A 16108-nucleotide genomic window follows, 5' to 3' on the forward strand; every position below is an offset into this window, starting at 1 on the left:
ATTGTTCTCTCGTTGACCTGTATGTCAACCATGGTGATCTTTGGGTACTAAGTTAAAAAATAGTTTTAAAAGTATCGGAAAAAAGATAGATTCGCACAGAGGGGTCTTTCTAAATGAAACGGTCATGCTCCTGCTGCACACGAGTGTGCGCAGGGGCTGACAGGCACGGCAAGACCCAGAGGAGTCATCGCTGGAGTGTCACAAAGGAGTCATCGCTGGAGTGGACAATATTTCTGACACACAAGTCAGCAGAGGGTGTCATATTCTGAGGACATAGGGCACTGGGTGTGGGGATACATGTACACTATGCACTGTTATATATTAAATTACACATGCGCAATGACGAATGTCCACTCTGGTTTTTCTTTGCAACACAACCGGTGTATTAAAAGTGAAAATGTCTAAGTGAAAAACAAACCCTCCACCACCCTCCCCCCTCCCCCTACCACCCAAATCCCCCCCACACCCTCGTCCCCCTCCACCTCCCCCACCAACTCCTCCATACACCCTCACCCCCCCCCTTACCCCACAACTCCCCAACACTGGTCCCATAGGGTCCACGTAGCCCACATGTGGCTGGCAGTAAAGTCACTCTGCGCTCCCGGAGCCAGAGGGAGGCATGTCCTGGCGGCGCTGGGCACGGAGCGATCGATGGAGTTGCTCTGGGTTGGTCTGGGTGGAGTTGCTCGTTGAAGGGGTGTCCTCATGCTGAGGCTGTTGGGGAGGATGAGCAGCCTCCAGAGCATCAGCTATGCGGCCGAGCACCTCACAGAGCCGGTTGGTGCTGTCTGTTATTACTTGGCCCAGTGCCCTCATTTCATCATGCCACTCCTCCCTGGCCTGCCGATTGTCCTGCACAAAATCTGTGATCAGGGCTGTGAGCTGCTCAGCCTGCTGTGCATCTGCGGATGAGGTTGCGGCCCTGCTGGGGATTAGGCTGACATGTCCTGCCGGTGCTTCCTCAAGGGAACTGGGCACAGGACTGGCATGTCCCTGTGTTGGTCCTTGGTCAGATTGCTCAAGTGTGTCGGTCTCACCCGAGTCACTAAATGAGACCTGGGGGTTGGAGTAGGCTTCAGGGGTGTGCAGGAATTCAACTGTGTCATCCTCTGTCGCTCCACAGATGGAATTGGGGCTGTCTGCAACTGCGAGGGGGGCCGTGGCTGCCACCTCCCCAGCCACACTCAACTCCTCAGACCGTGGCGTTGGGCATGTGTCTGCAGCCAGTGCAGGGAAGGGTGGGGGTGGTGCACCCTCCACGGGCCTTGCTGGAGCTGGTGGTGTACGTCCAGGTGTTGTCTTCCTCGCTGGGAGACGGTGGCCCCTGCCTTGACCCCTGGAAATGCTGGGACGGTTGATCTCCTGCTCCTCACTGTCATACTCACTGCCTGTGGGGGTGGAAGAGAGGGACGGCATGAGTGATGATTTGAGAGCCAGCATTTATACATGGCTACAATAGCACATTCAGATATTTGTGGGTTATCGGCATTTGGGTAGGGAACGGCACATCATTCAATATTTGGGTGGTATATGCATACATATGTCGGTGTCACTCATGTTGGCCGGGCACTGTGCTGTCTAACATGCACACTGTTTACATCAACTGCCCTGTGTGCCTCATGGAATGGGCCACTTTGTGAGGTATGTGTCATATACATTACGGCCTTGCACCTGGCACTAGCTTTGGTCTCACTTGCTTCGGCATGATTTACAAGGGGGGGGTGGCCGACCATGCCGTGACTCCTTGGCCAGAGCTTAGCAGTGACTTTCATAACATTGGCATTGGCAGTATTGACTTTGGACACTCACCTCCATCAGCGGACGACGTTGCACCACACTCCATTTCTCCGACCCCTTCAATGGATTCGGAGCCTATCATGGCCACACATGTCTCCTCCCACGACATGAGTTTCATTGGGGAACTTGGGCCTCCTCCAGTCTCCAAGGCATGGCTTCTATTTGCAGAGAGGATGCTCCACACCCTCAGCCGCAGGTCGTCCCACCTTTTGCAGCAGTCCTTTGTGGTGCAGGGAATGTTGCCCACAGTGCTCATCTTCTGGGCCACTAGTGCCCAGATGTCTTTTTTTTTAAGCACCGCCACCCTACACATGTCGTTGCTGAAGACAGTCTCAGCATGCTCGTGGAGGGTATCCACAAGCATTTGCAGCTCATCTGGGCTGAACCGCTCCTTTCGGAGGCGGGCAGCTCCCTTCTTTGGCGCGTTGGGCATTCCTCGTTAGTAGTGGTAACTTTCCAGTAGGTCATCAGTGTGCCAGGGGTCCTGTCTGGTGAGGATGGCAATGGATTGTGTTTTTACAGATGGCCGCTGTGCTCCTTCCAGTTCCTGTGCGATGACGCTATTTCTGGTTCTGCATTTTAATGGTGACCGTAAATAACGGTGACCGCTATTTACAGTCACCCCTAATGCCGCGTTGCTCTATGGCGGTAGTGTTCGCTATGGAGCGGTTTATGCCGGTAGGGTTTTTTTTCGGGCATTTTTGCGGCATGCCGCTACGTTCATTACCGGCATGGCACAAAGCTTGTGCCCGCGAACTTGTAATTGTGCACTTTTAGCGGTCTATTGCCAGCTCGGACATGTTATTTGCGCCATGCCGGTAATGGACGGTACTTACCGCCAAACTCGGAATGAGGCCCTATGTCTTTTTTGTGTTTGTCTTTAAAATGCGGAAATATGACACACAACTGATCTTTGACCTCTTGAACTGAAGAAAGAGACTTCCTCCAGATCAAAGATTACAGGGAAATCTTAGTTACCAAGGGCATCACATTCTGACCTTACCCTAATTAGCGCTTCTGAAAACTTCACTGTTGACAAAAAGTTTTCTTAAGGGTTAAAATGCAAAATGAAGCTAATCCAATTGTCAGGAAATAAAGAAATTAAGCACGTGATCAATTACCCTATTCACTCCTTTCTCAAAAATGGCTTTACCAGGCACTTGCCCCCGCTTTCATCTGTTTCAACCAAATGGGGTTCTTTATCAGTATTACGAGCACATTTTCATTTGTAAGTTATTATTAATAAATACAATTCTCATCCAACTTTTTGGCCAGTAATTTAGAGCAGGACAATTTCAATAATCACACACGTGGTATTTTTGAATAATTTATTTAAAAAGAAGTTTAGTTCTATTGATCAGTCTAAACTTTACCATTCACTAAAATCTAATCCTGTCATTAATCAATGCTTTGTTGTTCTTCCCAATACCGAGATTAGCACCCTTGCTCTGTATTCAACTAAATACCAGCATTGATTTCCAAAACAATGATACTGCAATTTTAATAATCACAAAAATATATTCTAGCTAGTTGCAATGTTCAGAGCATGTATCACCTTTTCAATTGAAACATGTTTCTCAAAATCTATTGCATCCAGAAATGTCTGCTACACTGAATTCAGATTGCACTGCCTTGCCATCTTATTAATATGACTAAACAAATAGTTGAGTATTTTGGGTAGGCATCGCACTATTTCTCTCATATCATACTTTAGATTAGAGGATACCATTAGTTAAGCACTTTGTGTAGGCACTACACTAGTTCTCCAACAGCACACTTTAGATTAACACTTTTAAAAAGAAAAAATAGTCTCTTTTTCAAACTTAGGAAACCAATATATGTTATGATGTGCCTCTAAGTTCTTCACAGCTTAAAATTCTTGCAGTACTTTAAGTTTTTTAACAATTAGAAAGGGCAAATTTGAAAGCTAGGAAATAGGAATATCGTGTGCTTTGCTAAATTTTTTAACAATTAGAAAGGGCAAATTTGAAAGCTAGGAAATAAGAATATCGTGTGCTTTGCATTTATTCAAAGCGTACTATTCTGTTGAAAAGGTTAAAATGCTTGTTGTATTTTTTAAGTTATTACCAACTAGAATGGGCTTATTTCAAACATTGGAAACCAGAATCCTTTATGCTTTGCCTTTCAAGCATTTCAACTAAGAATTAGAAAATGAAATGGTTCACTTTTGGCTTCATGTGACATACTGACGTTATAGCTGCGACGGGATTGTCTACGAAGCTCCGTACAGCTGTAATTTACAGTGACGTCATCCTCTGCATCCCAGCTGCTACGGAAATAAACTTTGCATTCGGCTGCTGCGCCCCTGAAATGCCAGCGACCTTTCTATCCTGTCCCTTTCAGGGTTTGCACTGGGGCTTATATCACATACACCTACATGCTATTTCTCGAGGAGCATGTGTTTTGTACTATCAGAATGAAAACATATCTCTAATCTCTGTATTTTGGACAGGATGCATGTCCACCATGTTCAGATAAAAAAATAAATTTTAAAAAGTGGCAGGCCTACATTGTTTTGATTTGTGATGTCTTATCTCTAGTGTGCACCATGCACTGTCAGACTGAAAACGTATTGGTGAATTCTCGTATCTTGTCTTACCTCCGGTGCATGCTGAACGGTCAGTATTAAAACATATTTTATAATGTAAGACAACTTGGGGGGCAATGCAACGTTTGGAATATGCGTTTTCCAAAGCGCATATGCACATGTAGATCAATGGGGCAACGTTTCCCTTTCCACTTTATTGAAATCTTGCACGTGCCTGTTTCAAGTATGCAAGGATGTTGTTTGCATATCTCTGTGAGTTCGTTTACAGTTCAGCTGCAGCCTTTGATTTCTCTGTTAGGAGAGACGAACGCCCTGGCTTCCTATATACCAGCTTTATGTTTGCATGTAGCGAACACACGAAGCTATTATAGTTCAATTACCATTAAGCACCTTGAAAAGTGCTAATTGCGTTGCCCAACTTTCCCAATGGACCTAATGTATCCAATAGACGTTGCTAATTCATTAATGTGAAATGCGTACAAGATCACACAAATATGCTTCGTTTAGTCACCACCAAGATAATCCCCTATACCACTTTGCTTTGCCAAAGCCAGTAGGTAGGGGCATCGATTGCTTGTTTTCATTTGCAAAATAGACTAATTCTGCCCAAAGTCGGACACCCAAGATGTTTACTTGGTTCAATGGGTTAGGTTAGCGTCCCACAAATGATGACCTCTTGAAGTGTTTGGAGTTGTTTTGTGGATGAGATCCCCCAAAAATATGTCACACTTACTTGCATTCAAAACATAAGTTATGAAGGCTATCCTGGATCGTGCTAAAACGGTTAGTAATGTGAGGAAGAAAGGTTGGATTCAGTTCTATGATAAAGGTTATTGGATTGTCATCTGCATATATCTGGAATTCTTCAGGGAAATGTTTTGTGAGGTGTCAAAATGGATTCATTCAGATATTAAACAACTCTTTTGAGAGAGTGGACCCTGGGGTTACTTCTCTCACTACTGATGTGAAGCAGAAGTGAAGTCGCCAACTTTACAATTAGTGATCCAGGTTGGACAACATCCACATGATTGCTGATTCCTCATTGCCCATTGATGAGTGTACGAGTTTTAAAAGATGATTGTGATCACCTGTGTCATAGGCTGTCGATAAATCAAGTAAGATAAGGTCCACCATGGTGTTGGTATACACCGATTTTTAACTGTATTCATTCTTGAGCAGGAGCACAATTTTTGTGATTCTTTTGTGATCTGAAACCAGATTGCTGTTTGCAAAAGAGATTGTTTCCCTCACTAAATTTTAGGAATTGTATGGTGGTAATCTTTTCAGATATTTTGGCAACACAGGGAATAATGCAACAGGCTAATAGTTCAGAATTCTTTTTAGGATGGGTGTGAGGGTGGCTTGTTTCAAGGGGCACATTGTAGGGCTCCCGATGAAAGAAGCATTGCAGAAGTTGGCAATCTTTGGAGTTACTGTGTATATAGCATGTTATATTAGAAAATGTGGGCAAGGGAATTGTTGTTCCCCAGACATTGTAATGGCTTTTGTGATTCTGACTGTGTCCTTAGAAATGAGAGTGTCTAGTTCTGACATCAATAATCTAGCAGGAGCTTTATACAGGAGATTTCGTTCCCTGTCTTTTCATGACTGATGGATGGATGGATGGCTTGGAATTTTCTGGTAAATGGCCACGGGCCAGTCATTTGTTATAAAGTTGTCATGATAGAATTACATTGAAGTGGGGAGCTAATGCCTCTGAACATTGTATAGGCTTCACCGGTTTTATGTTTGACTTGGTAGATGTGGCTCTGATAGAAATGTTTATTTTGTGTATTATAATGTCATAGTATCCTCTGGCGGATGTTTTAAATGTTGTCAATCCTATGGAGATTCATGCCATCTCTGTTTGTTGAGCCAACCATTGGAACTTTTTGCTGACTGTTTTGGCCTTTTGTGCAATGCAAGAGGCTAGGATAGCCACTGATTTAGTGACTAGTAACTTGGTGTCCTCGCCAATGATGTCCTGTGGTAAAGTGAGAACTATACCACAGGACATCTGGAGGATAGCTGAGCGGCAACGTGCTCGCATTGGAAGCAATACGACAGGGAGCAACACAGGTTCGATCCCCTGGTCAACACTTAGAAACCTCTGGGTATTAAGCATGTTATAAATAACTTATCATATCTTATCTCTGAAACTCGTCACATTGACCTTTCTCATTGGTCTTATTTTAATTTTGGCTATTCCCACATCCGCAAGCTTGTTCTTTTCGGATTTGGTGTTCATCGTCCAGGGGCTAGTTATGTGTTGGTGGTCTGTCCATGACCCTAGTGTATGTGTCAGTGTGGAGCTGAGGCAGTTCATTGTGAGTATAGAGTGTGTAATACGTGTAATTTTTGGGTGTGGTGTTATGAGCTATTTAGTTAGTGAAACCAAACTTGATCATAGATTTGAGTAAGTTATTCATGTCTTTATTTTCGTGGATATTTAGGCAGAGATGTGTGACCACCTTAACCAGCGTTTTTCCAGACATAAGGCTTGTGCTATCCGAGATGAATGCATTGGTTTTTCCTAGAGGTTGGTAAACTACCAGGCATGCAATCCATGCACTGGCTTCAAGAGGGAAACCACAGGTTTTGTGTTTGAATGTCTTGGGACGGTTGGTGGGAATAACAGCAGTTTGTCTATTTTTTGCATGGATAAGGGCTACTCCTCCTCCAAACTTTGCAGATACTTGTATGGACAGCCTGATGGGTGGGGGTTATCGCAGGTGACTGCATAGCATGGGATGCTGAAGAGTCTACATTGCTGCTGCAGGCAGATAATCAGCAGATTACATGGGTGGCCCATATCTACCACCCATTTTCATCAAGCGACGTATCACAATGCACACAACTGCGTTCATGTGCGATGTCTCGACAATGTACGCGCGGTACTGTACAACGTCTAAGTGATGTATGTGCGGTACTGTACAACGTTCAGGTGATGTACACGTGGAACGAGGTTTCAAGAATTAAAAATAATTAAAATAATCCCAGAGACAAACCTCATACTTACAAACTGTGTTTCAACCGGAGATGCTATCTGCAACGCCTTGTATTTATTACTCTAATACCTAAAAGGGGATAATAAACACATTAATCTGACGGAGGTACATTTAGGGGGTGACATTTACGATCGATAGGGTAATGCTACTGAAAGGCATCTGCCACAGTCAAGGTCCCCCTCTGTATTAGTGCATTAACAGAAGGTCAGAATCATTGGAGAACTAAAGCAATGTAAAGGCAATACTAATAAAAGACTCATTAAATGATGAACACAGAGTCATATTATCAAAATGCATACAATAACTTGGTGTTTCATGAGTCATTGCTAAATTCCCTGCTGGTAAAAACAAAGCAGGTGATTGAGCATTACTCTGCATGCAGAAACCGAATTGCACGATTCATTAGCCTGTTCTGGTGCCATTTTACAGAGCCAAATGCTCTTTCCATATTCATCTGTGTTTGCGAGTTAGAGTCCAGGACAGAGGCGCCTGCGTTATTTTCCTTTGATGCTAATGGTTGATCTCGCACTTTGTTCTATTTCCAAGGTCACCTTGTCCCATCACTTTGAACAGACTCCTTCTAAGCTGAATGAATCTGCTAAAGTAGGGTAATAAACCTCAGCAGAATCCTTTATCGCTTTTCAAATTCCATCTATTGATTTTACCGCTGATACAATGTGTGCGGCTCACACAATACATGTAGGAAAATGGTGTTTGATCTTCCAACCTCCGCTGAAAAGAATGGCAGGTGAAGTTGTCTTAAACTGAGACAAACTCAAGCTATTCTGCACAACCAATAGGAGGCGCAATCTTAAAATATGAACGACTTCCGAAAGGAATGTATGTAAACGAATGCTGACAATGTCCTTGGGAGTCGTCAGACTCGATGCACATTGATGGTTTAGAATTAGAGACATATTATCAGACGTTTCATTGTAGTATGCTGATACACCATAACATCATATTGGAGGAGCGACAGGTGGCAAGTCTTTAGACCTGCAGGCGACCTCTGTTATGAATGACAGAGCACACTCCTGAAAAAATTGAAGTGTTCAGCAAATATCAAAATCATTCAAAAATACTTGAATGTGTCAAGTATACATTTTAATCTAGTACACGATAAAATGATGTCCGTCAAAAATCAAAGGGACTTTCATGTGAAAACAATAACCAAACGTAGACTAAGAAACAATTAATAATTAACACAATTAATACACCAATCTTTGTTCAAACGACGCATATTTACCTGTGCTTCTTGTTCCAAGAATATATGAATTCGTTATTTTCTTGGGCTACACATGATTATTGTTTTCACATGAACGTGGCTCTGATTTGTGACATACATAAATGTGTCATGTACAAGATTATTTCTGTATATTTGACACATTCAAGTATTTTTGTTTGATTTTGATATTTGTTGAACACGTCCATTTTTTCAGGACTGTGCTCTATGATTCATGACAGAGGTAGTCTGCAGGTTTAGGGACTTGGCACGTGTCTTTCCTTCAATATGATGTCACGGTAATTGTGCCCCAGCTAGTAGAAAGGTCTCGATAATCCTGGCAGTGTCCTGGGCACACCGTGTTGAGAGAGTTTGAGCATGCTGACAAATACATATTTTTAGCTAACATGAATGTTCATGTCAAACATTGCATGCAACAAACGAGAAATTTTTAAATCTCTGTGGAAGGTGTGCTTCCAGGAAGGAGATTAACATGTAATTGACAGGAAAGTGTGGCCTGTTAGTCGAACGTTATCTTTTGTACTAGTGACGTCAATTCAGAATTAAAAAAACTCTGAGCTAATGGTGGGCCAGGTTCTCTAACGTTTGCTCCCGTGGTAAAAATCGAGCAAATATATTTAGCACATAGACCCCCATTGCCAAAACTTCAAGAACCCCTCTGCATGCATTTTCCTAGAGAAAAAAAGCGAGTTCTGCAATAGGTTTTTGCACCAGGGAATGTTTTGCCTAGTGCTGTTTGGCACTATTAGTGGCACAAGGGCAAACATTTACCTGCTGCAAAAATGCATTGGAAGAAGATGTTTTTTTGAAGTAGGACACCATTTGCCTTAGTGCTAATACAATGTAAAATTGGTCTTAAATTGGTGCAAAGGTTCTGTCATAGTTAACATGTTATGCTGTTTGTGTGCTAGCTTTTGTCAGTAGTACCCAATTTACTCCAAGTCTTCCCTCAGTGAACACAGTTTTAGAAGTGAGATTTTCATCTTTGCCCTAGTAGAAAAATGTCATACTTTGGATCTGATTATCTGACTCTGAAGGTGGTGATGGTGATGGCATCAGTGGTGTTGCTTTCAATCACTGTTTGCTTTAATCTTTCATCTTACAGGTTGTTTTGGAAAGACACAGTACACAGAAAGAGGGGTAGCTTTGTCTTTTCAAGTACTCTTCCCAGTAATTGTGGCATTGACCACCTCTGTATTAGTAGTTTCCACAATCATATGTTGATGTGTTAACAAGGATGGGCCATAATCATTAGTGCAGGGGATATGCAAACCGTGGCTATCTGGATGTCTTGGACTATTGCTCCCCTGATTCCTCACCATTGGCTCTGATGGCTCGGGCTGAAAGGAGGTATAGTCCAAAGTATCTGAAGAGCGAAGGTTTGCAGAACTCTGATCTAGCTGGTTCTCATCATTATTTTCAGACTCACTGGATGTGGGAGGTTGTGAAGACATGGAACTTCTCTGAAATATTCACAGCAGAGCAGATGTATTGAAAAAGGCATTTATTTGTATTTCAGTTAAGCATCTCATCTGCCTCTCCTCTTAACCGTCTCTCATGCTTCCTCCTCTTCCTGGCCCCACAGTTACATTCTTAATTCTACACACTGGTAGTATACTACACACCTCCCTTCCGTCCACAAACAATGTCATCTTTAAGATGTTCCGTGCGTCTTGACACTCTCTCAGACTTTCACACCATAGTGTTTGCATGTTCCATGACACTTTCTCTCTCACATACCTTCCCTGTTTTAACTGGTCAGTTCAAATTCCTATTTCTTCCATCTTCTGTCGTGACTGCTTAATGAAATACCTCAATAACGTAGTGACCGCTTCATTGGGCCCCTCCTAAAAGCATAGGGTAGTTTCATCCTCACAGGCACACATTCCCTTATCTCCCTCTTTTTTACTGCTTTCCTACCATCATATCTTCTTATGTTGTACTCTTGTCTCTCCCTGGTGTAGGTCTTTGCCTTTTCTACGTCTTCCTAGACCCATCTCGCTCTCTTTAACCATGGTGGGCGCATTTTGGTGTTCGGTTTCCTTCCTCTGCTCACTTCGAAAGGGTATAAACCTGTGGTGAGAACCTATGAGCTGTTATCCTGTCTACAACTGCTTTTTTCCAATCCATAATATGGCATCAGGTCCACCTAACACAATCCTTTATCACTTTATTGAATTTCACTGTTACACTGTTCATAATCATTCGGCACTTATATAGTGCTACGAACCCTCTGGTTGCTAAGGCGCTGCTTATTATTACCCACGGTGTGTGGCGCTCATTTATCGACCTCGGAAGGATGAAAGGCTGAGTTTGGCCCCAAACCGGGATTCGAACCTACGTTAGCAGGCTCCTGCACGGATGTCAAAGCGAGCGCTCTACTGCTGTGCCACTTGACCGGCATTGATGGTGGTAAATTGATGTGAACTTTCCTCTGGATATCCTTCCCACTTGAAGCCCCCTTCCATGAAGACCTTCACTTCCCTTGTGGTTATAATTTTGATTATTTTACCTCGACCCAAATGGACAAGACATCTACTAATACAATGCAATATTGGATCATGCCTCCACTATGAATCGGTCCAACTATATTCATGTTTCTCGTTCGCAGGGCATGCGAGGAATGGACATTAGAGTTATTCTTGACTCCTTTTTCTTCTGCCACTTTGTGTTGCAGAGATTTTCTTCTAGCTTTTGGACAAACTTATTGGTGTGTTAGACTTCTTTAGATATTCTCAGGACCTCATCTGGGGAGGACCATTGTTATTCTCTGATCTTGCTGTCTCTGCACTCAAGGATGAACTGATCCCTGAGTCTCTCACCTGTTTTTTGTCCAAAGTGGCATGTTCTCGCAAGGCCCTGTATTGCGGTGATGAACTGCCTCCTCATCCCTTTGAACTTCTCAAACGTATATCTTTCCAAGATAAGATTAGCTTTGCCTTCATAGTGTTTGACCATTTTGGCAATGTATTTCCCATACTCATTTAAGTCAGCTTCTGGTAAGAGGTCAGGGAGATTGTCAAACGTCTCCTGGCCGTGGTGCCCAAATAGTGCATTAGTAGAAATTTCTTTCTTTCCACCCTATAGTTTGCGCCGCACATTTTGAACAGGGGTTTGACCTGGGGATGGGACGAACATCATTGGAGGGGATATTGACAAGATCCTCACACACAGGTAAGTGCAGTAAAGCTGTTTATTGTATGGACCCCAAAGACAAGCAGCCACCACCAGAGGATCCAGGAACCAACTGGCCCATGTGGAATGTTGATGCCTGGACAGCCATCAACATTCCACACGCGCCTAGACATATTACAACATATCCTCTTCTCTTACATCCCTTACATAACCAATAAAACATTAATAACAAAATGCAACATAACAGGAATTAAGCTAATGGTAAAAAAAAAAGAAAAGCAATAGAATATAACATACTATTCAAACCAGAAACAGCATTACGTTGAAAATATTGTACACAGTAATTTCAAACAAAGTTGCTCCATAAATAGTGCAAGTCCTAACAAATGTAGTCTCTAAGTTTTAGAAGCGGCCCACACCGCCTAGTGAGACGCCCCACATGATGCCCCACTTCCGCTTGCCAAAGAGGAGCAATTTGAGTTTCCACACTCAAACCTGTACTTGAAGAGCAAGCAACATCCTCTTCATGCCCGTGCGCCACTACTTGGGAACCAACAGTATCAAAATCCAGAGCAACATCCTGAGACTCCATATTCAAATCTGCGCCTGAAGCACGAACAACATCCTGCCTCTTGCATGAATTGACAACTCCATCCACCATCACAAGTCTCTTACTCCAAACAGAGCCATCCTCCAATTGCACATGACCCTTACCCGTCTTTACCACCCTCCTAGGAGGCAGAAACGTGCTGTTGCCCTTTTGAACAAACCTAGGATTTCTAATGTACACAGTATCCCCAGGCATAACCTGTAATTCCTTCCTGCACTTCTGAGAAGAAGCTATAGCCTCCTGACGTGCCAGAATACTGCGATGGATACCTTCCAGGTCCACCTCACATGGACCTCCACCACCCAAAGCCAAAGTTCTCAACAAGGAGCCTGCCTTTCTGCCCCTCATAAGTTCAAATGGAGACCCCCCGTGAACCCGTTAGACAGTAAGTACGGTTTTGTTCTTGGGATCAAATGATCTCAGACACGGAGTATTTTCCACATCCCCCATAACCAGCTCAAATTCTGCCCACCATCCTTGGACAACACAAATCTGGCTGACCTCTTCATCAGGGCCCTCATGGCCACTGTCTTTTCAGCATATTTGGGTATGAATTTGACATAATACTCTGCAAGACCCAAGAAAGCCCTCAGCTGGTCTTTATTGGCTGTAACAGGCGTATTCCTCATAACCTGGACTAACTCAGCCTTAGGGCTAACACCCTCCAAACTCAGTTTATGACCTAAATAGGTAACTTTAACCACACCCACCTGACATTTAGACAGTTTCACAGTCAGACCTGTCTCCTTAAGAACTCGCATCACCTTTCTGACCCTGACATCATGTTCCTCCCTACTACCACCCCACACCAAGATGTCATCCTGAAAATAACTTACTCCGGTCAATCCTCCAAACATTTCCTGCATCAAACGCTGGAATACTGCAGAGGCAGAATCAAGCCCAAATGGCATGCGACAAAAACGGTATGCCCCAAAAGGAGTCACAAATGATGTGAGAGGTCTAGAGTCAATGTGCAGGTCTATTTGATGGTATGCCGTAGACAAATCAAAGGTGGAAAAATATTTTGCATCTCCCAATGTCAACAACAACTCGTTAATGTTCGGCAAGGGGTGCCGGTCCACCCAAATGCTGGAATTAAGCTCCCAGAGGTCTACACACATTCTGATACCTCCATCACTTTTCTTGACCAGGACCACCGGAAACAACCACTCTGACGACTCAATAGGTTCAATTATGCCTGCCGGCACTCTTCTTACCTTGTGTACCTTAGGCACAGCACCCCTCTTCAAGACAATGCGATGAGCAAAACCTTTGAGCTTCCCAAGGGTATCTGAAAATACCTCCAAAAACTCAGCCATGAGCAAAGCCGGAGTAACCATGGTACTATCCTCACCTCCCTCTGCAATACTGAGAACAGGAACCTTCTTACCGGGATGTATTTGCATGCCTAAAGCCGCCTGCTCGTCCCAACCCAGGACACTAGTGCCCTTGGAAGCCACATACAACTTACCCAGAGCACGCCTACCATTAAACGCGAAATTAGAGCAACTGTAGCCAGTACATCAATGGGGTTCTGCCCATAGGCACATGGCTTGATGTCCGATGCCAGTAAAGCTGAAATCTGCTTTCCCAAATCTCCCTGATATACTTCTGGAGCCACCAAAGTGTAAGGTGACCCTGAATCGACCAACATATCCACAGGATGGCCATCAACCAATACTGAAACCCAGGGGCCCTTGCACACACTTCCATCCACATGCAAAATCACTCTCTGCTCGGGCCTACCACCCGTGGCACCTTCTTGCAACAGTGCAGAATTATCTGGAGTCACACTAGCCACCACTTGCACTTTACACATACGTGCGTAATGACCCATTCGTCTACATGTCCTGCATTCAACATTCCTAGCAGGACATGATTTGGAATCAGCCGCATGGCTGGACCAACAACAGTTTTTACACACATCTTTACCCTTAGACCACCTGCCCCCTTGACCATTAGACTTATCAACAACTTTTTTGTTCCTTGGCATGACAGCATGAACCACATCCCTAGACACATCCCTCTCAGAAACAATCTGTACACTTGTCCTGAAGGGCTCAATTGCTCTTGCAATTTCCAAAATGTTATCCAAGGGTGGGTCGCTTTCAATCCACAACCTTTCTCTGATTTTCTGATTACACGTCTTCATCATAATTTGATCCCTAATGTGTTCATCCAAATTACCCAAAAACCTACATGTGGCCATAAGCGCCCGTAATGCCGTAACATAGGCATCTATGCACTCCGTGGATCCTTGTGGCCTGGAAAAGAATTTATATCGCTCCAAGACAACATTCACTCTTTTGCCAAACCGAGTTTGCAGCTTCTTTAAGGCAGTCTCATATGCGCTTATGACCATCTCTCCCACACCGCCACCTGGAACCATCACATTCTCTCCAGGCAGGTGATGGAAGACCCTTAACCCCTCAGTACCAATAAAGTTAAGAAGTGCAGCCTCCTTCTCATCATCAGTGAACTTGGCCCCGCCAGCAGCCCTCAAATATACTTTGAAGGTATCCACCCACTGATCCCATGGCGCAGTAGGTTCACCAGGGTTTGGTAAAAAGGCGGGAGGAGGCCTGGCAGCTGTGTGCAACATGTTCCAGTGAGAGTACCATGATCCGCACCCCAAATAGTTAGTTTGTAGATCCCAAGTAACTGGAAAAGTACCTCCCTTGTGACAATAAAAACAAGATCCCCCTCTCCAAGTCACCAGTCAACACACAAAAGGCGTTTCCAAGGAATTAATGTCACCTCCTCTCAGCAACAATGAACAATGGAAACCGAAGTACCAACAATGTGCTAGATCGGCACAAACAAAGTAAAAGTACAGTGTGCAATCCTCAAATTCCCTATCTGTGATGCAGATATTCCTGGAAACCAGACCGACGATGGCAGAAGAAAACAACCTACCAGTTCACTGTGTCCATGTCCTATTTGCAGCCAGAAACAAATGGCTGTTGTCGATGCTGCAAAGTGAACACCGCAGCCCACAGACGCTGCTCGGTGTGAAGTAACGCCCTGAATCCCAAACAGGACAATGTCACCAGAGCAGCGTGGCCTCGTCTCCTCCAACGCAGACGCAGACACAGCGGAGTTGGCTCCGCCCCCTGGACAGCGACGTGCAGTATTTCAGAGCGAGCAAAGCGGAAAGGGAAAGAAATGCTGGCTGCGTCCCCGCGCCTTGCTCAGCCGCTCTTGCTCCGCATGCTGGGCTGCAATCCGGCCCGACCCGAGAGCCGGACCCGCCAGAGGCCACCTGCAAATGCCAGACGAACCCCTCAAAGGTCGATTACAGCTCCAGTAGCTGCCCGATGATGGGGCCAGGCAGCACACACCCACGGAGGGGCCCGCCAACAGCCGCAGCACCCAAAGGAACGCCGGCGGCCCTCCGGTACTAGAAGCCCCTCTGATCCGCCGTTCCAGCGCAGATCGGGCCCACAGTCCACCAGGAAATCGCACTGGCTGGGTGAGCACACGGCCCAGCAACTGAAACTGCCCGTCCGCCGCACAGCAGACAGCCGGAGTGCAGGCAACGCATGCATGGAGATGGATGGGGTCCACACAGGTCCTCGTCACCAGTGACAAGATCCTCACACACAGGTAAGTGTAGTAAAGCAGTTTATTGTATGGACCCCAAAGACAAGCAGCCGCCACCAGAGGATCCAGGAAGCAATTGGCCCATGTGGAATGTTGATGCCTGAACAGCCATCAACATTCCACACACGCCTGGACATATTACA

Source organism: Ambystoma mexicanum, chromosome 4q (assembly GCF_040938575.1).
Source record: "Ambystoma mexicanum isolate Mex_15411 chromosome 4q, UKY_AmexF1_1, whole genome shotgun sequence".
Classification (NCBI taxonomy): Eukaryota; Metazoa; Chordata; class Amphibia; order Caudata; family Ambystomatidae; genus Ambystoma; species Ambystoma mexicanum.